This window comes from Gavia stellata, chromosome 13, assembly GCF_030936135.1.
Source record: "Gavia stellata isolate bGavSte3 chromosome 13, bGavSte3.hap2, whole genome shotgun sequence".
NCBI classification, from domain to species: Eukaryota; Metazoa; Chordata; class Aves; order Gaviiformes; family Gaviidae; genus Gavia; species Gavia stellata.
In genome coordinates this window covers 24,174,081-24,196,676 of record NC_082606.1, presented here as the reverse complement: position 1 = coordinate 24,196,676, position 22,596 = coordinate 24,174,081, and the positions used below count along the sequence as shown (strand labels likewise).

General features: G+C 45.2%; 1 protein-coding gene across 1 annotated transcript in view; it reads left to right on the top strand.

Moving 5' to 3' along the window:
* The first annotated feature begins 13,132 nt into the window (after positions 1-13,132).
* CTDSPL2 (CTD small phosphatase like 2) overlaps positions 13,133-22,596 on the top strand; it is a 44,764-nt gene continuing 35,300 nt past the window's right edge. Inside the window, exon 1 of the mRNA XM_059823804.1 lies at positions 13,133-13,153. The gene's annotated coding sequence lies outside the window, so the exon portion shown is untranslated. The remainder of the gene's footprint in view (positions 13,154-22,596) is intronic.

Sequence of the window (22,596 nt, the reverse complement as noted above, 5' to 3'; positions counted from 1 at the left end):
CTTACAGCTTGTTTTTGTCCCGTGCAGGGCAGCGCCAGCACGTGCCCCCGGGTCTTCCCGAGCCAAAAGTCTGCTTCAATTCCAGCACCTGCGCACTCAGCGGGAACGCGCATGGAAACACAGGCAACAAAAACAAATTCTGAGCTGCTTTTACGGGTACGGAGGAATAACTTGGCAGTACTGCAAAAGGTTTCCTTAAGTATGTCACTGTACAAGCTCTGGCACCGTATAAAAGCTGCCTGGGGCAGTCCCCTCTGTGGCACATGTGCTAGCCCCACTGCTTTCCCCCCTTGAAGCCCGAGAGACTTTCGGTTAAACACACGCCTCACTGAGGTGGTGTGCGAGGTGAAGCTCACACCACATGAGCTGCCCCTTGATAAACGCCTATACATCCACTCCTGCACAGAGGTCCGTAACGTTCTGTTGGTATGAAATCAGTTAACCTGGCTCGCAGAGAGGAACACGCGCCACGAGGCAGGTGCTGGGGTCACACCCGGCGCAGTTTTCAGTCGCTCTTGTGACCGTACCCTGACTCGGCCTGGCGTTACTGTTCTCTCCCAGTAACGTCACGGGGAGATACATAATCAAATTTTATTTTAGCTTCTTGTCTTCTAGAATATTAAACTGCTTTATGTTATTTCTTTGAATCTGTACAAGCGTGGTGCTTTTGAAAACAACAGACAAAAAAAAAATCCCATTTGTATCAAAAGCAGAATGCTCTGTTGGTGCTCTGGGACCATTCTGGTATGTTTACCATCTTGAGTGAGGTGGTCAGTGATGTGAAGGATTCCTTAATGTGTTTCTGTTCATTCTGATCTTCCCTGTAACCTGGTTGCTTCTGTACGTGATAGAGAATGGTGTTACCGGGCATTTCTAGACAACTGATGTTGGGAAAGAGATGAATTTTATAGTTACATTCTTGCTGTAACTATTATATGCACAATCAAGTTCTTATTACATGTAACTTTTCTTGTTTCCTTGTATGCCACAGGCTATCTCTTACCTTCTATGTAGAACAGTCCCATGTGAAGATTCTTTAGGTCTAAAGACAGTAAAAATTAAAACAATAGTCATCCTAGCAGCTTTCAATGCCTTGCTAAACCATCGCCCTTTCCTTGCCATATTGGTTACCTCATGTCTGCCACGAACTGGTATGGGAGGGACCACAGAAAGCTCGTGATACGCACCCGCCTTGCCGTCGTCCGCGCGCGGTTTGAACCAGGCTGAGTTAGTTTATGAGGCAGCATTAGCGGTCTGTCGGTAAATGACCTGGCAAGTGACCACTGCGGTGACCGAACCGTAACGAAGTACTCGGGAAATGGCCCCAAGTCTGCACCCACCCTACTTACAGGTTAAAATTGGTTAGGCAAGATGAGAAACAGTCAGGTTTTCATACTGTTTGAAGAAGATGGTAAAATGGCAAGATATCAGCCCGGATGGATGTTTGGTCTCAACCAGCACACTTACTTCCTGTGTTCTTCTGTTCTATTCCTTGAGAAATGGATGCTCACAGCTTTACGGCTTATTTCACAATCAGCCGAGGAAGGGGGAAATCCAGAGTTACGAGGGAGAGACACGAGTGTCTGCCTTGGAAGAAAATGTCAGCTCTGGTTTGGCGGGTGTCTCCTCGGCACAGTGAGCAGCACCGCTGCCGACGCGCCCGCAGCACGCACCACAGTTTTGACGACAGGCAAATGCTCCCAGCTCCCTTTTGCTATTTGCAGAGCGCTGGGAAACTCGGAGAGCAAACTGTACGCATGCACTGTAGGCTTGTTTTGCCTCTGTATTTTGGGAAAATATTTGGCTTAAGTATAGCCCATATAGAAACATGGTTTGATCTTAGCGGGTATCCTTTTAAGGAATCTAATTTAGGTCACTAAGCACTTTACCCTTCATTATTTAGTGACCCAATGTTTCAAGAATTTTATTTCTAAGGGGAATTGTTCTGTCAAACAAATTCCACTTTAGTAAAAATAAAAAAAAGTCTGTGTTCTTTTGGGAAACTGCCACTGTTTTTAGAGCATGTTCCTCGCTTTTTTTTGTTTGTTTGTAGGTGGCTTCGTTTCAGCTGTTTCCTGAGCCATCTCCCCTCTGCATGCATGTGTGGCTCCTGCTGCTTCCTCCATCCCACCGGTCAGCCCTGTGCCACCTTCTCCCTCCCATTTCTCCTTCAGGACTGCAGTTCTGCCTCACTGCCCTCCTCCTCCTCCTCCTCACACAGTGCCAGCAGTCTCTTCTGGACCGGGTTCACACCCGGCTCGTCCCTCGCAGCCCTGCCTTGCCGCAGAACGCAGCAGCTCTCTGGTGGTGGTGGTGCCTTCTCCTCCCTCTTCCTGGAGCCGGGCCTCCTCCATCGCTGCAGACCTGCAGCACCTTCCTCTCCGGCTCTGTGCCTCTCTTCCCACAGCTCCTCACCAGTGGGGAACCGCTGCTCTGGAGGACTTGGCATGTTTGATTCACATTGGCATCTAACCTCTGCTTGAGCCGGAAAATAAATTCAAATATCTGAATAACGCAGCTGAAGAGGCAAGATAACAAATGGAGGTGTCTTCATTTTCCAGGAATTCCTCGAGCTCCTTGTCCTCAACTTCATGGGAGATTTGTTCCTTGTACAATATCCTGGGAAGCAAATTTAATCCCATTTTTTAACGCTGTAGCAACGCTGAACTAGGGTAACTACTTTGGCTGTAAGTAGGCTATTCCTAAAGCAAACGTCCCCAAGGGCAAAGTAGCCCCCCAAAAATGGGGCTTGCTTCATTTTTACATGCTGCTAAAGATTACAAACTCACAAATTACAACGTCTGTGTTTAATGAGCCACTTTCTATTTTTTTAAAAAACGTGTCGTTTGCCAGCTAGCTGAAATCTGTAGTTCTCATCCAATACACGTTTCACCTCTTCTGAGGAAGGTGGAGGCCTAACGAAGTGATAAAACTGTGATCGCCTTCAAGTACGCAGAAGAGCATGTGCTGAACAAAATGCAAAAAATTGCATGTTTTTCTAATAAAGTTCTATCAAACACTAGCTCACTTTGTAAAAGCGTTAATTTAAAATATTAATCACTGATCTGCCGATTCGCATGACTATACCTAATACATTCAAAAGACAGGTTCTGTTCAGCGCCACTGTCAGTGTTTGTGAGTAAAAATAAGAATGACTAACCTATCTTGATTTTGTTTTTTAAAATGTAATTTTGAAATCCCTATGCCATTTCTGCTGAGCCAATACCTGTTTCCATGGAAATAGCAGCATACAAAACGTTGACACATTTCAGAGCAAGCGTGCTACTTAAACATCTGCTTCCCTGAAACCACCAGCTAGACTTTAAAATCAAGCTGGCTCTCACATTTGGTGGAACTGGTTTACAAGAAAAATCAAACAAAGCATCTTTAGATGTCAGCCCAGCCCAGATCTTTCTAAACAAGATATCCAGATAGCTAAAGCTGCGTGCAGCTCATTGAATTCTTGTTTTAAGGCTCATAACTAACTTAATCTACATGGCAATGCACGTAAGGAGTCGTGTCTTGAGAAAAGCAGCTAATAGGACCAACAAACCTCTTCAAATCTTCTCATCCAGTTTCCGCATACACTTTTAAGAGCTTCATGTCACCGCACAATTCCGCATTGCTAAGCGCTCAGTGTTGTCACTGGTAAGAAAATCCGTGGGTGAGGTAAAGATGAGCACCTACATCTCGCCAAAGCCCAACTAGCCCCAGTGGCGTGAAGAAGCCAGTATTTAAAACAGAATTCCGACTAGATTTACTTATCAGCAATCGCTTTAGCCAGCTGGGCACACTGCCCTTCTAGAAGCCATGTGAGCTGAATTTTAACACAATTCTTGAAACTGGAAGAAAAAAGGAAAAAAAAAAAAAAAAGGGGAAAAAAGCATCAGCTGATAAAAGGGGTAGAGGATACTTTATTTTGACTGTACCGGGAAACCCACCTTGTTTCAGTTACTCCCTTTTTTTCTAGAATGATTTCTGATTAGTTCATTCTTTTCCATGAAGTCCATGAAGAGTAACAGCTCCACCCTCACATAACCCTGCAAACACACCCCTAACTGGGTTAAACATATTTACTGGAAAATGGGCTTCCTGCTGACTTGAGATTAAAGGGAGAAAGAAAAGGCACTACTCAAAAGCAACATGAAAAATCTATTTACTCTCTCAGTTTTTCCCCAATCTACATCTGAGCAACCGGTGTTAACTTGTGCGACTCTGGTGGCCAACAGCTCTGTTCTTTCTTAGAGACATCACGTATTTTGAAAAGTGAAAAACACTTCGTTTTTACAAGGTTGAAGAAAACCGTACACGTGGAGTAAAAAGGACCAATTCTTCATCACACACACCCCCGTTCCCAAAATTCGCTCTTCCCCTGCTAGAGGACAGCGTGGCTCAAGAACGCCAAACTCCTCCCTGGACCAAGCCAGAACTCCTGGCAGCACAATTAACTGCTCCCTCTCCGCGGGGCTCCTCCAACCCAACCACGACACAAACCTGGGGGATAAAAAGTAAAATAGCTTTTTAAAAAAGTAAAGCTTGGAGATCTCATCTGGCAAAAGGTACAGAAATTGGTGGTTTATGAAAACATTAAACAGTATACGATGACACAACATTTTGGACCCAACTTAAGGGTTAAGAACCGTGATTGTTGACAGTAATTATTAGAACAGAAAGGCCATATACGTCTTGCTTTGCAAGCTATGCATTCTTACCTCTTCCCTTCTGGCACGTTGTCTAGATACACAGCTCTGCATGCAAGGATAAGAGAGGGATTATTCCCGAGCATGTAGAATTTCACCTGCTAATAATCTCCACAGAAAACTTAGGAAATTGGACAAGAGAGAACAAATTATCTCGGGCTGGGTCTAACGGACATTTTTTCACACGTTAAATATACTCCCATTTAGAGCTGTGATTAAATACACAGGAAGAACAGTTGCATCAAGAGACTCCCTTTTTGAGTATGTAAAAAAACCCAAACTTTCGTAACATAAGGAACATCCCAACGTGATAAATTTTCCTTTTGTATTTCTACTTTGGAAGTAACTGCCACTACATCTGAATCCCTGTCAGGGCTAGCAGTGACTACACACACAGTTCGAATTATCCACACCATTTTGCAATACATCATGACATTGCAAAAGTTTTATTACAGGGTAACCCAAAGCCTTTATTCCCCATTTCGTTCCCTACACTTCATTTTTCAATCTACTAATCAAAATCACACTGGAAGTTGTGATAAAATGGAAGCCTCGTTATTTGGAGAACAGAAGACAGACAGACGCAGTAACTGTTAGCAGCACTCAGCTGATTTCTGGTACAAAGGCTTTGATTCGTACTACTCAACTTCAGGCACTTGGTGAGGATAATTTGTGAAGCGTCTAATTGTTCTGCATTTCTTATTACAGTTCATGGAAAGGAAGAGGCTCCTCCAAACGGAGATTCGTCTCTCTCTCCTCGGGGGCTCCTGATTTAGACATCTAGGCTAAGTGCTTGAAGTGAGCGGGATGAACCCAGGGAGGTGAAGGACTGAACCCATTCAGATCTTGCTTTAGCGAGGTCATTTTGTTGGACCCAGTTTATGATATCCTTAGTGAGGGCATCCAGCAAACAAATTTCCATCGAAGAAATGTATCCATCCTTCAAAAAGAGAGGCACAAGAAGTATTTATGTTCTGAACACGTACACATATTTGGGATTTCTCCATGCAGTTCAACCCTCTTCTACCTCCCTCTCCTGCCGTTTCAAAAGCCAAGCACAGCAACCTCCGCTGTGACTGCCAGGTCCCAGTCGGCAGAGTAAGCGCCTACTGCATCTCCGTGCTGGCTGAAGTTGGGCTGATGTCAACCAAGAAGTTTTAGGGTGGGTGAAACTAGTATTCAAATGGCTGCAGTAATTCCTTGTCTGGCTCCAAAACTTACGGGAACCGTGAAGGCTGCGTGGGTTAAATAAAGTAAACAAGCGTTACACACAGTGCTTGGTGTAAAGGTACGATGACAGCTGCCCAAGCAGCAGACATCTGGGCGTCTTCCTTCTTTAGGGACAAGATGCAAACCCCAGATTTTGGCATCCAGTAGAACTATGGGGAAATTAAAAATACAATACAGACTGTGGCAGCAGGGCTATTGGAAGAATTGCTTTGAATGCATTGTGAGTTATCTGCATCCACTTAAACATGGTGATCTCTACCAATTTTTTAATTAAAGAACAACACTTTACAGCTTCAAAGCACAGTACAGATATAAACTAATTAACATATAACAGCTGTGTGAGGAAATTTAGGAAAATACTGAATTCCTCAAACACTGAGAGCTGATACGGCATCAAAGACCGAGAAAATTCTTGCAATTGTCCCATTTCCTAAAGATTTCAAATGCAAAATTACAAGAGAACGAAACACCTATACACTTTGCATAAATAACCAAACGTTAAAAACCCTAATTATAAATGCCTATACTTTAAAAGCACTCGTAAGTCCATGTATATGAATGCTGGGATGCCAAAAATATTTTGCCCAAGGTTAAACTGAGAAAATACATATTCCCAAGTAATTTTTGATCAGTGAGTGATTGCAGTACTTTGTTTTTATGCCCAGCCCTGAAGAGAAATCTGACTTGAAGAGACATTAGCATACAAATGGGATATGAACTTTCAAAGCTTATGCAACTGTTATTCCATTACAGACAGCTCAAATCAATTAGGTTGTTAAAAATCAGAGAATAAATCTTTGTTTCAGTTTAAAATATGAGTACTTATACCTCAGAGACATACATGAAATTTGAAGCTGGTAAAAATTCAGCTTGTTGAGGAGGTAAAAAAATCCCAACCAGAATTCACTTAATGTTCTCTCTGCCACTGTTGTTTTCTTCCCTCCCCTCTTCCTCGCTTCAATGTTCCTTTCTCTCTCTCCCCCCAAAAAAGACTAAATTTTCCTCTTAAGATGATTTGATTCAGTCTTCAAACCTAGTAAGTGTGAAATTAGAGGGGTGTTTATCCTGCTTAGTGGGAAAAACCTCAGCATAGCCATGACTACATAAATTCCAAGTACCTCTGTAACGAACAGAAGGAAAACAATTAACAGTCAGCTGAAGACTTTGCTGCCAAGACTGAAGGATGATTTCAACAAGTATGAGAAATGCAGGCACCTACAACGAACAGTCAAAGAAATAACTCCATTTAGTCTAGTTAGTCCCAGCTGTCCAATTTTGTAGGTTTTTTGTAAGTTTTCAGTAAACAGGCTTTGCCAAAGCTTTCTCAAAGTTACACGGACCCCACAAAAGCTAAGACTCACTGATGAACCTATTTTAGTTTAAACATTAGGAAAACCAAACAAACTGATGGGTAGTATCTCACCAAAAGGTAAACACTGGCTCTATACGCAACAAATTAAAAATAACCACTTTTTCAGAATTTTAATAGCCGCAAAGAGCATTCTGCTTAAAATACTCTGGAGAATAAAGTGACAAGATAAAAACAGACACTAAATAACTAATGGTGTATGTATTTTATTGAATGTTACCATTTTACATTTTCATATAGACAAAATCATAAACAGTGAAAAATCCAAAGCCTGTGGAACAAACGATCTCTTGTAAGCAAGTATTTTGCAATAGAACATTAAACGTTTTCAGTGAATCATGGCATGATTTGCCTGGAAAATACACAAGGCTGACTAGACTTTACACACGTTGTCATGCACTTCTGCTTCAGTTTAACATTAATACACACAGTAGACCCTCTGCACAAACAATTTTTGAAAACTCAGTTATAAAATGCTACAATAAATCCCCCCCCCCCCCTTCAATATATGACCTGCCAGAGGCCAAACCAACACTGAAAGAGGAAGAGGAGCCAGGTCTTTATCTGTCACTTTATGGTACATCCACTAATTAGGCACTTTTCCGCACACATAACCATTTACTGCTCACTTCAAACTCTCGGGGATTGGCCTGAACAAATACACGTGTGGTGTGTACTGGTGGTATGTGAAGAACTCACCTCCGCTCCACAAGGTCAATCCTTCCTGAATTTCTTACAGCGACTAAAGAATTTACACGCTGGCACATACTCCAACGAAACATGAACAAAGTGATTTCCTCAACTTCCATACGCCACAAGAAAAGGCCAAATTTTATGTGAACCCATGACGTTTTATTACCCTAAAACTGTGTTTCTCAGGTAGCAACAATAAAATTGTTAGCACAAGCAGCCCATTATTAAGCTTGCTCAAAACACGGTGTGCATTATCAACATTGGTTGCACATCCTCAAAACAGTGAATCAACAGAACTGATTAACAGCTGTCAAAATGTTCTTACATGTTCCCAAGGCAAAGAAATCTATGTAATGGAGCGTATAAAAGGTTTTGTTCTATATCAATGCATTTAATACCACTATTTTGTTTGCATATTGGAGAAAAGCTGGATCGAAGAATGCTATCTGACTCGAAGCAAGTTTTTGAAGTCCTGAGTTCTTAGCAGAATCCGTTTCACTGTTCAAAACCAGTTTCTGAAGAAATAATGTATCTGACAACTTTCTGCTTTATTTGTATTACGGAGAATTTCAGCATGCCGTAAATCCAGCTGTCTGTTGCAATCCTTATTCCAGGATATATACGGAACTTTAAGTAACCTGGGACCCAAGTAGGTTAACTTTAAGTTGAAGTTGAAGTACCCTGGGACCCTTCCTGGAGGAGAAAGACCAGAATATTTAATAGAATAAAAAATCTTGTTGCAATAAACTAGCAAATGTGAGACTGGGCACTTTGTATCACTGTGGAGGAACAGCACAGTGTTCTGCACTAGCTCGAGCTTTCTAGTTGACTCCAGGACTAAGGAGACCACATTTCTAGTACAGCACTGGTTTAACTAAAACAGAAAAAAACCCCACCAAACAATTGGGGGCATATATACCTATTTACTGGAATGTGGTGGAATTTTCAAGCCAGCCAGAAACAGGGTAATGATATTTATGCAAGAACTTCATGCCAATATAGAAATCATAATACTCTAATTCCTCAATCTATATCAAACTCTCCCCATGTAGGCACAATGGGATTGCTAGTGTAGATACTCTACAGTTTAACTTCCTAAAACTGGACTTGACCACTTGTGGATGTGTATTTCTATCCCTAGAGGACTGGTTTATGACTGTAGACTGTTCAATGATGCACTGTGCTAGATCAAACATACAGAAAAGTTCATTTAAATTTGCACTCGCCTTTGTTTCTGTAGGGGGAAATTCATTCCCTGTACATGTACCACATGAATTCTGATTGCTGTCAGCTGAAGTGTCAGCAGCGAGAACAGCAAGTCTATAGCTGTTCCTGGACAGACAGATTGGATCACAGACGTCTAGGCACGAAGGAGCAAGCACAGCCCAGTAGCTGCTTCTCATTTCAGTCAAGTGCATGGTTCTGTCTACCTATTAAACAAAATTTACTCCCTTCAGATAAGCAAAAGAAACAACAATTACTGGAAATAGGTAATTTTAAAAATACAAACCCAAACAAGAATTGTTTTGCTTATACAACAACTATCTCTCAGTCATGTCACAGTTGTTTTCACTTTGGCAAAATAAACCAGATTGAACGGCTGCGCTCAGAGTACCAAGTGGGATCTGCGAGAAGGATGCTGAAATACTAGAGAGAACTTAAAGGAAGACACTCCCCCCCCAAATTATCCAGGCAATTAAACCCTTTCCCCTTGAAAAAGCAAAGCCCACAAGGCAAGATTTAGGATTTTAGCTTATGAAACAGAATTCTGAGGGATGACCTGATCCCTACACGTGGGTCCTGACACATGAAAGAGGAACTCCAGCAGTCTGTGACTTTTGAATCTTGCTGAGAAGCATTAGATGCAACAGCTGGAAGTTAAACTCAAACCTGAAACTAAATATAACCCCTAACTACAGATACTTGAAACAGCTTCCCAGGAGAAACTGGTGGACTCACCAATACTTAATCTCTACAACAAATAGGGAAGTCACTCTAAAGCACGTCATTTTAAATGAGCATATTAAAACAAGCTAATGGATCAGCAAGACTTAGAAAAAAAACAGTTGGGAAGAAATCATAAAATAAGAAGAATGGCCTTTCAAATGAACATTCAGAGCATAACGTTTCAAGAATGTGCAACATTCTGGCAACCGTACATTTTTTTCCTTCAGTTTCTCTGTAAAGAAAACATGCACCTAGAATATCTCAGTCTGACAGAGAGTGCCCGAAATCCCCTGTCAGGGGAAAAACCCGCCGCTGCTAATACCTGAGCCTCTTCTTTCAAGCGAATACACGTTCGAAGCTTCTAATGCTTCATGTGTACACAGGCAGACATGGCATTATTTAGCGTTTTTACGTTTTACACACACGCAGAGCTGATGCTCTTTTCATGGTATACATTATAACGTGGGGAACAGGTTACAGCAGGTGGACCTTCGAACTTTTGCCTTCCCAGCAACACCAGTCAGGTGGGAATATGTAAAATCATATTGCTGACATGTGGCAAAGCTCACAATCCTGCTGGTCCAATACCCTCTCCCTGAGACGGCTCAGAACCAGGTAACTCGAAGACAGCACGAGACCGCTGTGGAAGACATATTTTAATATTCTGTAACACAGAAAAGTACAGTTCTCACTCCCATAAAGATTAGTTTGAACCCTGAGTCATATGCTTTAATCTCTCTTCTAAATGTTTTTTTGGCTTTCGTTATAAAGGCTCTAGACGGTTTTGGTATTCATAGAAATATCTGCTTGCCTTGAATCTTGCTGAATGATTTCCTCTGGCAGCTAGTTTCATTCTAATTACATGGTTTGAAAAAGTATTTCCACCTACCATTTTTCAAAACTCCCACTTTCTAACTATCAGTGAATGTCCTTTTGGGCTTGTACTATGAGACATCACAAAGTTATCTTGCCATACTAGTTCCTCTTAATGGACTGGCAAACAATCTTAATTAAGTTTTAACATGTCCAAGCTAACCTTTTCTGCAGCTGATCGTACAAAAAAATATTCAGGTGCTATGGTTAATGAGTGTGTTTAGAAATACTTTAATGCTTTAAAGGAATAAGGCTACCTGTTCTGAATGAGGGCTACACGTTTCCACTGCCTTTTTATTACCTCTTTTCTTAAGAAACTATGGTAAAATTAGCTTTCTAATGTCTTCTGCTAAGGAATACTACAGTCCTGTGATAGAATTCTAAAACAAATCTTGGCTTCACAGCAGCAGATGTGGTTCAGTTTAACAAGCCAATAAACATTTTAAGTGACTAGAGAGCTGGGACTTTTATAATATGATCCAGGTTTAAAAGCTAAGAAGGGAGTCAACAGGTACTAGAAAAAGAAAACACACAATTATGTGGGTTTCTGCCTACTGCTAAATTAGAGAACGTGGATACAAGCTACTTTCGTAAAAACGTCCCATTTTCAGCAATACCTTAAGAAGTTATTGTAATGTCGTAACGCATATTAACCTGGGAACTGAAGATTTCTGCTTAAAAAGCTTGGTGGATAAAAGTGATCACCAATAGAAAGAAAAATCAGATATACAAGTTCAGCAGGATGCAAATTACAACTCTAACCTCGCTACATCCTCTTATGCTTTACTGCACAAGATGGTCAAGCTGCTTCACTGTCATTCAAATACTAAAGCATGCAGCATCCTCAGCATTTCACACCGAAAGAGGCTGCCTAAAAAAAAAAAAAAAAAGAAAAAAAGAGAAAGTGGAAATAAAACTTCACACTAGACTCCACAGGCGTCTTAAAACACAAACTCAAACCACAGAACTAGCACTGCCCCGTGCTTTGCAAAGGAAGGTAAAGCGCCGTAAGCCGAGCAATCCGAAACACGGCAGGCCAGGCGAGAGGGCAGGACCACAACACCGCCACGGCGCTTCCAGCCGCGGGCGCGGAGCCAGCAGCCTCCCGCAGAAGGCCAGACTGACCAGCCGAGGGGAACGCTTTAAGGGCAGCGAGGTCGCCAACCCTCCGCGCAGGGGAGGGGACGGCCGGAGCGGCGACTGACCCCCCCCGCCCCGCCCCCCCCGGGCCCGCTCGGGAGCGCCCACGGGACGCGGCAACGGGGCCGCGGCCCCACGGCCGCCGGGAGGCCCCGCCGGCCCCTCCGGCTGCAGCTGTGGCCGCGCACCGGCCGCGGCGAGCCCTCCCCGGCGCTTCCCGCCGCGCCGCCTCCTCCCCGGGGAGCGCAGGAAAACGCTACTCCCGCCCGCAACCGCGCCGCTTCTCCGCCCCCCGCTCCGCCGGGAAACACTCCCTCCCGGCCGCAGCGGCTTCCCCGGGCTGCGCCCGGCCGCAGCGGGCGAGGTCTGCCCCGGCGCGCCCGCCTCCTCGGCGGGGGGGTGGGGGGGAACCGAGCCGGGCCGCGGGCGGCCAGCCCGGGCGCCCGCTCACCCCCGCCCTGCCGCTCGCTGCCGGCCGGCCCCGGCGCTCCCCAGCCGGCAGGGCCCCGGGAAGGCCGCCGCGACCCGGGCAGGGACCGGCCGCCCCTCCCCTCCCCTCAGCTCTCCCCCCCCGCGCCTCAGGGCTCGGCGGGACCCCGCACCGCTCGCGCCCCCCCCCCGCCGCGCTCCTCCTCACAGCTCGCCCCTCGCCTCGCCTCGCCTCACCTCCGGGCGCGGCGGGCCGGCGGTCGGCTCGGCTCGGCGCCAAGAGAGCGAGGCGGCCGCTGCCTCCTCTGCGCGAGGCACCCTCGGCCCCGGCGCCTGCGGCGCAGCCTCCCGCCCTTGGCGGCGGCTCCCGGCCCGGGAAAGAGGCGGCCGGGCCCTCTCCCGCACCCCCGCTGCGTCGCGGCCCGTCGCTCTCCGCCCGCCCGCCGGGCCCGCCGCCTCAGGGCGCCGCTCCCCGCGCCAGGCCCCGGCTCCCCTCCTTCCCGGCCTGCCCCGGCGCCGCCGTCCCCAGGCCCCCCTCCCCCGGCCGGGCTGCGCCTGCGCGGCGGCCCCTCTCCCCATCCGGGTCCCTCCGTGCGGTGTAGCAGGTCGGTAGGCGGGAAATGGCGACTGGCTGCTGAGCGGCTGCGGAGCGCGGAGCCCCGGTGGCGGTGTAAACACAGCGGCGCCCGCCCGGCCCGGCCCGGCCCGGTCCGGCCGGCCGCCGGGGACCCGGACAGCGGGGGCCCGCCTCCCCGGCACCCCGCACCCGCAGGTAACTGACGCGGCGGCTCGGGCAGCGCGGGGTCCCAGCCCGGGATCAGGTGGGAAGGCAAGGGGTGGCCGCTGCGGAGTGACCGGCGGGAGCCTCCCCTCAGGGCCTGCCCCGCCGCGGGCCCCGGCGCCCCGCGTCCCCGCCCGCCCGCCGGGCTCCGCGCCCCGCTGCGTGCGGAGACACCCCGTCCCTCCCCGCTCACCTCCCCTCGCCGGCCGCGGAGGCCAGCCAGCCCCGGCCGCGCCGGAGCGGGGGCGCAGCCCTCCCGGGCCAGCCCCGGCTCCCCGGAGGAGCGGGCGGCGCGGCTGTCACCCCCGCGCTGACACCCCCCGCCTCCCCCTCTAGGCCGAGGCCTGCGGTGAGTCTCCGCCGCCCGCCGCCCCCCGTCCCGCCCGCCCCGTCCCGTCCCGTCCCGCGCCCCGGGCGGCGGTGGGCGCCGCGGGGGCTGCGCGGTGCGCGGCGGGGGGCGGCGGCGGGCGGCGGGGGCGCGTCCCGGGCCGGGCCGGGCCGGCTCAGGGGGCGTAGCTCTGCGGGCTGCATCCCAGCCCCTGCTACACACGGGCGGGCCGTGCCCGCCGCTGGCTTCCGCGGAGCGCCGCGCAGGACGCGCCTGTTGCTGGCTGTTGTCGCCGGGGCGGCAGCGCTGGACGTGGCTGTCACCGGCTCCGGGGCGGGGGGGGGGCGATGCGGGGGGGGGCTGCCGCCCCGCTGCCTCCCCGGCGGGTGGCGGGCAGCGAGCGGCGCGACGCCGCAGGCTGCCCGGGCAGGGATCCCGGGCGGCGAGAGGCTGCTGCGGAGGCTGTCAGCGCGGCTGGGCAGCGGGCAGTAACACCGACTTCGTCTGCTGTCACTTGTGAGGGCAGGAGCGGGGGCACGGCGGCCGGGATGTACCGGCCAGTAGCGTGCAGGACCCCCGCCATCCAAACCCGTTATTGGCATTCCCTGGCGATGCTGGGAACGCGGCGTGAGGTATTGGCATGTTGCATGCCACATTGATTATCTGCTCACTTCTGTGTTACCGAGGAGTACTGTACAAGCCTGTTGCTCGATTTTATGGTACTTAGGAGCACATGAGAGGACAGGTCTTTCTGTTTCTTTGTGACTGCTTTGGTGAGCTCTAGCCGAGATCCGCCTAGGATATTTCTCCCTCTGCAATGATGATTATAGCACTTGTCCTGATCCCAAGCCTGTTGTTTCTGGTAGGGGCTTTTCATAGTAGTCCGGTTGCTTATGGTACACTTTTAAAAGTAATTTTGAGATTATATTTACCGACTTTGCCTTTCTTGATACGTTTCCACTGTTACAATACAGTAGTCCATGAAGAAGATCTCTAAGTATAACTATTACTCTGTTGCCTTGGGCAAGCCACAACCCCTTTTGCCATTTCTCCATCAGTAAAATGGGGATAATAATACCTCGGAGAGTTGTTACAAGAAGTAGTTAATGTTTGTAGAGGGCTTAAAAGACCTAAGTGTTATTAATTAAGCCCCATGACACATTAAGGTAAGAGTTAGCAAACCAGGGTTACAGATGGATGAACTGAGGCAGGAAGAGATTATGATTTAGCTAGAGTAACGTATTGGATCTGTGACAATAGCAGAAAACAAGTTGTAACTACTCCACGCTGTAGGCACAAGCGAACAGTTCTATATAACAGATATGCTTCCAAGATTATTTGCCCCTCCCTCACCCCCCCTTCCAATTTCAAGCTTTTCTACTTTAGGAGGTTTTCCCTGTGTGACTTCCAGTTGACTGGATAGCTCCAAGGACACTTGTGGCTTGCCCACTTAAAAGTGTTTCAGCAGTTTTCATAACAAGATATATGTTCTAGGATGCAAGCCAAATCCAGACTTAAATTCCATAAAACATTCTCCACTTTTCCCCTGAAAACATTGTGTGGAACTTAGTTAAGACTTGATCCTGTTCCAGTCAGTGGAGTATGCACTAAAGCTGACATTCCTGTTTCATCTGAGAAAGTTCTTTCATTAAAGAAAAAAAGTCTCTTGTCAGTCTGTCCCAGAGATTTAATGGTACAGTTAGATCATTTTTCTAAAGATGTAAACATTCCACATATGCTGGAGCTGTACATGCATTTTCATAATTTAAAGCTAATTTTCCATCTTCAGACTTCCACCGCAAGTGTTGATAACTTCCTTCCACTATGTTGATTCCCCAGCACACTGACGTGACGCTGTTGCAGGCTGAATAGCATTAAGCAGTTAAAAAAAAAAGTCTACTGAATTCAAAAGGAAACTTAGTCTTCATCTTACAAAGTTTTTCCATACTGTATTGGCTTTTATTTTCTTTGATCACTTGTAATGCTGCTGAGGTTGACACCAACAAAAATAGTGCTTGCAGAAGACTTTAGGAATCACATTTTCTCTTCTGACAGTTTTCTATGCAAATGTTTCATTCCCGTGGAAGAAACTTTTTCATAGGTGTAAGTGGAGTAATAACTTGGAGTACTTGCACGTTTCTGGAAGAACCAATACTGAAAGTCAAACTGAAGTATTTTGGCAAGAGCTTGCAAGAAAAGCTTGAGCAGGGGGGTTGGACAAGATGACCTCCAGAGTTCCCTTCCAACCTCAACCGTTCTGTGAGTCTGTAAAAGCAGGATGTATCAAGTAGGACTGGAATTTGGCAGAAATTTAAAATTAATGTGCATTTCTAGACATATGTATGCTCTGACAGAAGCTTGAGACTTCTTGCCGTTTTGAAGGAATAACTGGAAGTTCCAGAACATCATCATGATAATTTCAAGATCACAGATGAAGCCAGTGTAATTGTATAACTCTAAAATTGCCTTTTCCAGTTTACGGTTTGCAGCACAAGTTCTTCCCTCTCTGTGTGTTTTCAGCCGGGTCTCCCTAGGGGAGCCAATTCCTGTGTATCATGGTTTTTGGACCTTGATAATGTCAGCATAGGACTATTAGGATTATCCCAGATTTAAAGGCTGTCGTGCCCCCCACACACTCCCCCTGTGACTGCATCCTTATTCCATACTTTCTCAGGGGCATTCCTCTCAGGCAAGAGCCTTTCTGATTCATTACAGTGAGTAGATCAGATATGATGGTTCTTACTCTTATTAGCCCAGAAAGTAAAGGACTAAGCCTGAATTAAATTCTTTCATTTGCTGGCAGCTTACATTACCACTAAAGTGTTGGCACCAATCTCTTGTAAATTTTAAATGGAGATTGTTTTTCATCTATTGTATATGACAAGTTCATTTGATGTTTATACATCCCAGTTAAGTCTTCAAAAATGCAAATACGCACCATAAGTGCATAGTTGCTTAATCAAATTCATAATGGATTACAATTTTTAGGGGGCAGAATATTTAAATTGAATCATGCTGCTCTGATCCTGTAAGGGAACAGTAAGCTCTTTACAAGCTTGTTTAAAAAGAGTAGCTGTCGCAGGCAGGGATTTTGACAGTGTCAGGCCCTATAGAGTGCTTTAAACATAGACTAATTTGCTGAAGTGCAGTGTTAGTTGCAGTGCAGTGTATCTCTTCTGATTGCTTGGAGGAGAAACTCACATACACCGAGATACTTGAAAGCCAATATAACATGTTGTTTACATGTTGAGTTGCCTAGATGGCCATTATTTAGTATTTTAGAAAAATAAATATTTTACATTTACAGGTGAAGACATTTTCAATAGCACTTGAAAAATTAAGTGTAAAATCATCCACATCTAAAGCAATCAGTTTCAGAGGTTAGATAGTAGCTTCTCAGTTGGCAGTCTTAACTTTTTCTAAATAGATTACTTCTCAATCAGATCAGTTTCAGTAATTGCTTTGATTAAGGTCCTCTTAACTATGGAAAATATGGAGTCCTTTCATCGTACCTTGTGATCTGTGCAAAACACTTGTCAGGACAGTCTGGTGTAAGAAAATGAGCTGAGTATCAGCCTGAAGTGTATTTTCACCTTTGCCAACGCTGTCAGATGTGCGATCTGACACACGTCCTTTGTTGCCTCAGTTTCCCTATCTGATGGGTTAGTATTTATGGTAATAGTGAGATCTGTGGACAAGCCAAGGGGAAGGAAACGTGCAGTCGCTGGTGGACGGGATTAACTCAGCAGCCTCATTGATCTCTGCTGCGTTGTGACAGAAAAAATACAGCTCCCCATGGGGAAAGATTTATGGGAGTCCAGCTCCATCAATCAGATTTCTATGCATCTAGCTAAAAATAACCCTAAAGCCAACATTTGGGAAGTCGCCTATCTGTTGCATTAGATCTAATGAGGATCCTCTGTCCACTAAGTGATGTGGATGCCAGAGTTGCATGTAAAAGAGATGATGGAAACTGAAGTTATCCCTAACAGTCCTAACTCCTGTCTGACTTCAGAATTTCTTTTTGTTGGGTGAGGAATCTAGTTAGAAGGCACAGAATGCTTCTGGTTTTGAATTCATAATATTTATTGTAGCAGTGTAACTTTAAGTATAGCATTCTCATGAAAATAAGTGTAACTAAAAGGAGCTGTTAACTTCACAGCATCTGGAAAATAAGCTATGCATACTTACTTAAAGTAGCACAATGCTAAAAAATATATCCTGCTATTCATTGCCAATATACCAAGGGTAAGTAGGAGAAAAAAAGATTTAATACTCGAAAACATTTGGATTAGAATTTACCTATAAATAAATTACTTTATTTTATATACATAAACAGGCGCAGTGGCAGCACAGCAGGAGTGTCATTATCAGCAGAGTAAGGCTAGGAAGGTGATACCGTAGGGCATGTTAGCATCCTTGACACCTCGTATGAACGAGAAGGAACCTGTCCTTATTTAGGCTGTGTTTAGGAATAGCTAATTCAAGTTAATAAATTAACAGGAACTCGGATCAAATCAGAGCAGTTGTTCTAAGCACTTTAGCTGTAGCTGTACTGATTCAGTCTAAATCTTAACTCAGTTTACTTTAGGCCATACTCAAACACGATTGCTTTGATTCACCCTATATTTTAGGAGGTGCTAATTAGAGGAAGGTAGGTAATTCAATCTAAGGATTAGAGTATACCACAAGGACTTTACTGGCACAGCGATACCAGCCTAGTTAGCGGTAAAACCCTGCACAAAGGGGTTCCTTTTGTCAGCACGAGTTGCATTTGCACTCACTGGGAGGCTTGTTACCCTAGCTATATTTGACTAGGGGAAAATAGTATTTCCCCCTTCCTTTCACATTTCTAACAGGTAGTATTGAACGGGTAGAGCTTCTGGTTTAGACACAGTCTAACACAGATTTCCTTAGTCTAGATAGAGCTTAAGGGTACTCAGTATCTTCTGCTCAGTATACAGGGGCTGAAGGTGCTGGAGCAGAGAGTCTAGTACGGGGATATTTATTTCTTACCCCCCGTGGCAGGATTTTGCTTCATCTGTTGTAGTTTCCTCTAGGCTCGCTATTCTCTAGCTTACATCTCATAGCTGGTGTTTTTGGAGTATTCACTATTTCAGGAAGGAGTGGGCTGACTCGAGGTAACAGCTAGGTTCTATAGTCTCCTTGGTCCTCGCTTCATTTTCCACTACCCTTTTCATATGAGATAACGCTACCTGAGTTGCTTCTCTTTTCTCCCTTTCCCAGGAACTTCTCTCATTTTACTGTCCTAGGGGAGCTCATTTAGGTGCAGCAGGCTTCCTTTTATATGAAATAATGCCTTCGGGCTGTCGTGTGATGCCTGGTGACCTGATTCAAATCCATCACCTGGCAGGGAGCTAAATCCTATAGGTGAGGGCTGAGATCGTTCTCTTTCGAAAATGTGGCTAACCGTGACACCCTGCGTGTACTGCAGTCCTGTGTCTGCGGCGTGTGTCTGTGTGCATGTCTGAGAAATGATGGAGAAGAATGTCCGTCAGAAGTTAAAGAAATAAATAAAGAGGATAAGAGAAGCTATATTAGTAGTTACATGGGCAACAGTTATGTCGTTTCTGTGTTTGCGAAGAAAAGCATAGTATGAACTGAAGTTTTAGGGTTTGTTTGCAGAGGTTTACAAGAAGTAAAGGAGGTAATTTATAAATAGCAGAAATATCTACGAGAACATTAAAGGTACTTATGGGCTTTGTGTATACTAGACTTAAATATAGTATATTTGATTGAATTACCTAGCTCAATTTATTTGACACCTTAAACTCTTGTCAAGACCAAGCAGTTGTAATTAAATCAATTTAAATGTGCTTGGAAAAGCTTGTTTATTTTGCTTATCAAGACAGAACTGATGAATATTAAAGAAGAAAACAAGAAAGTGTAATCTTGATACTTCTAATTTATGTTCTTTAAAAATACAGATTTGGAAGAAACTTTTGGAGACTTTAATGTAGCTAAAGTGATATTCTTAAACAACTGTAAGTACTGGATTTAGAGTTCCTTAGTTTTGTGTTACTTAGGGACTAGAAAGATTACTAGCACTCTGAAGAAAAAGTCTTTGAGAGCCCAGTTGGAAAAATGGGCTCTACAGATACAGTTTCAGGTGAATAGGTGTCATGCTTAGTTGTTATGCTTAAATACCCTGGTGGACTTATTTGAAGATAATTCTGTTTTGGTAGGAGAATGGTTTTTTATACACCTGGAAAATGTTTGATAATGTTCAATCTCAAAGATTAATAGTTAATATAAAAATGTCCTGAGTCAATTAACATAATAGGGTTCCAAACCATAAAATAATTTAAGATTAGAAAATAAACATTTGTCATCAGTGGTCCATGCTTTCAAAATTAAAAAGTTATTCAAGAAGATTGCTCTTTGCTCTTTCTCCTCTTCAGGTATTTTCTGTTCCCTTTTACTTTCGGTGCTGTAAGGTTAGAGGAGTATGTGTAGCTGTTAATGTGCCATTTACTTTCTTGCTGGGAATTTGAAAGGCTCTGTGCCTGCGTTTGCAGATAGCTGGTATTTTGTCAGCATTACTAGGGTAAAGGGCTTTTTTTTTGTTTGATGGTTTAGTTTTATTTTTAAACTAAAGTAACTATGCTGATAAACCCACTACTGTTATATCAGTTTACTCAGAGTGTTGTTAGTCTTCATCTGTATTGTGAAAGAGTATGGTGCAGTAGGAGCAAACCTGTAGAATGAGTCTGTTGGTGTTGAGGATGTGATGTCCATGTTGATTGCATTTCTGGAGGTTTTAGCTCGGTCTGGTCCCATGTCCTTTAGTGGTCGAAGCGTATCTTCCAGCTTAGTTTCAGTCAGAGGACTCCAGTTGGTGTGCTCTGAGGCTGCTTTGTTATGTGAACGGAAGCACTACAAATGGGGTGATGAGAAGATCTGCTTCAAAAGCTCACGCTAGATCCAAACGAAAAAAATGCTGCAGATTTATGTTAAGCAATAACTTGCCTTAGGAGAGGGCAGAAGATGGCATGCCACTTTTAAAGTTTTTGTTTGTGTTAAGTTCCTTGTGAAAAGAGTGAGAAGCACATGGCAGTTGATAGAAGAAGGGACAAATCTGATGCGAAAAGGCTGTAAAAGAGGGTTAAGAGCCTTCAGTCAACCATCAGAGGATAGAAGCAAATAGCGTAAAATCTGTACCGAGTTTCCTGACTGTCTGAACAGATGCTTTTTCACCTGTTACTTCAGTTCCATAGCTTGGCTCTGTGCTTTTCCCTGTGGCTAGATGGACGCTCCTCATCTGCTTCTGCACAAAATCTGCCGAATTAACTCGCTTTGCAAGAGATGGTTGTTTAAACTAATCTGGGTGGACTTTGTTTATCCTCTGTGTTCAAAGAGAGTTTAAGAAGCTAAGTTCTGTTTTATAACATAGATGATACTGAAAGAATGAGAAGAGGATGATTCCCCCCCCACTTTAATGTGCAGGTTTTTAAATATTACTCTGTAGGAGTTTTGATCCACTGTAGTGCTCAGGGAGAAAAGATGTTAACCATTTACACGAATGGTGTACTTCGCATTTTTCTTCAAATTCTATTTCTGAGTTATTTTATTGTCATATTGTATCATAAATGAGGATTCTTCTTAACGAGATAATCACGAGTGCAAGCTAAAATAATCCAGTTAGTTACATGTTGTTTCTTGAACAGCAGGACTGATAAGGATTGTTTTCCCACAGGCTTGTATTCTTTTGTGCCATCCAGCCCTCTCGTCTCCTGTAATAACCTCCAGACTCTCTATCCACAGTATTTCAGGTATCCCTGCCTCCAGCCAGAGTACCTCCTGTTTGCTCTCCCTCCTGGTGCCCGAAGTGCCTACGCTGGCTTTGCTGCTGGCTGAGCTGGGAGCAGAATGCACGGCTGTTCATTCACTGCCCTGTCTCTGCTGAGGAGCTGACCTTTTTTTCAGAGGCAGGCTAGGAAGGGAGGCGAGGTGGAGTGTGTCTGTGTGTAGCCAGCGTGGATGTGGGGTGAGGACTGGGCTGTGGCCATCTTATGCTTATTGGGGACACTAAACGGGTGTGTCTTACCTACATAGCTTTTGATTTTCAGGAAACTTGTAGGAACTTAGTATGTTTGAAATTTCTCTCCCTCTGTGAAATTGGGTTAATATTGGTCAGTGGGTTCTGCATTTGCCAGGGGAGGACTGGCAGACACACAGACAGTTATGGGCAGTGCAGTTGTAAAAGCCTTATTTTCTCTAGAAACCAGGCTGTAAGAAAAAATCAACTGTAATAGAAAAAGCTTATCAATGTTTATGCTAAAGAATACAGCCCTTCAAAGAGTACAATAAGCGAATGAAACCCACGACATAAAATACTGTTGCTTTAAAAATTTGTGACCGGATGGTCTTTGTTAAAATAACAAAGCAAAATTTTAAACCCAAATAGTTTCAGTGACTACATCAACAAAAAAGCCGGCCTCACAGTTGATACTGGAGCAGCTGAGGCTGTGGTTCCCCAGCAGCTTAGAAGAGTCTTTTTGCTGCTGCAGTCCCACTTACCAGTAAGTGGAATGGGCCAGGATGTGTTCTTGGCCTTGAGAGCAAGTGGTGTGACACAGGCTGCATCCTCCCAGCTCAGCTCTCTTCCTCCAAAGCAGGGTGACCTCCTCTGCCCTGCCTGTAGGGAACAGCCCTCTCCCATGTAGTGCTTTGAGCTGTTCCTGAGCGTCATCCAGGACAACGCTGTGCCATTGATACCATCCGTGGCTGTGCCAGAGAGCATGCTGACAGCTAAAGGGTTGTGTTAAGTTACGTAGTTACACGTGGGTGATCGTGGTTCAGTGCTTTAACCCCATGCCCTGGGCTTGCTGGTTTACTACTACAGCTGTCCTTTCCCCTGCCAGGAGTTGTATGTTTTTATTCCACCCCTGTGATTCTGTGTTGAAACATTTCAGTTTAGTAAGCTGGCCTAAAAATATGGCTAAATGGAGGGTTAGCCGAGTGCCAAAGCTGCCTCAGGGAGGGTGCAGGAGTATGACAGCAATTAGATTGGCTTAGGCTGTCATGGAGCCACAGCCTGTCAGAGCAGCAAACTCCATCATGCGGGTGAGAGTGAGCTGTGCTG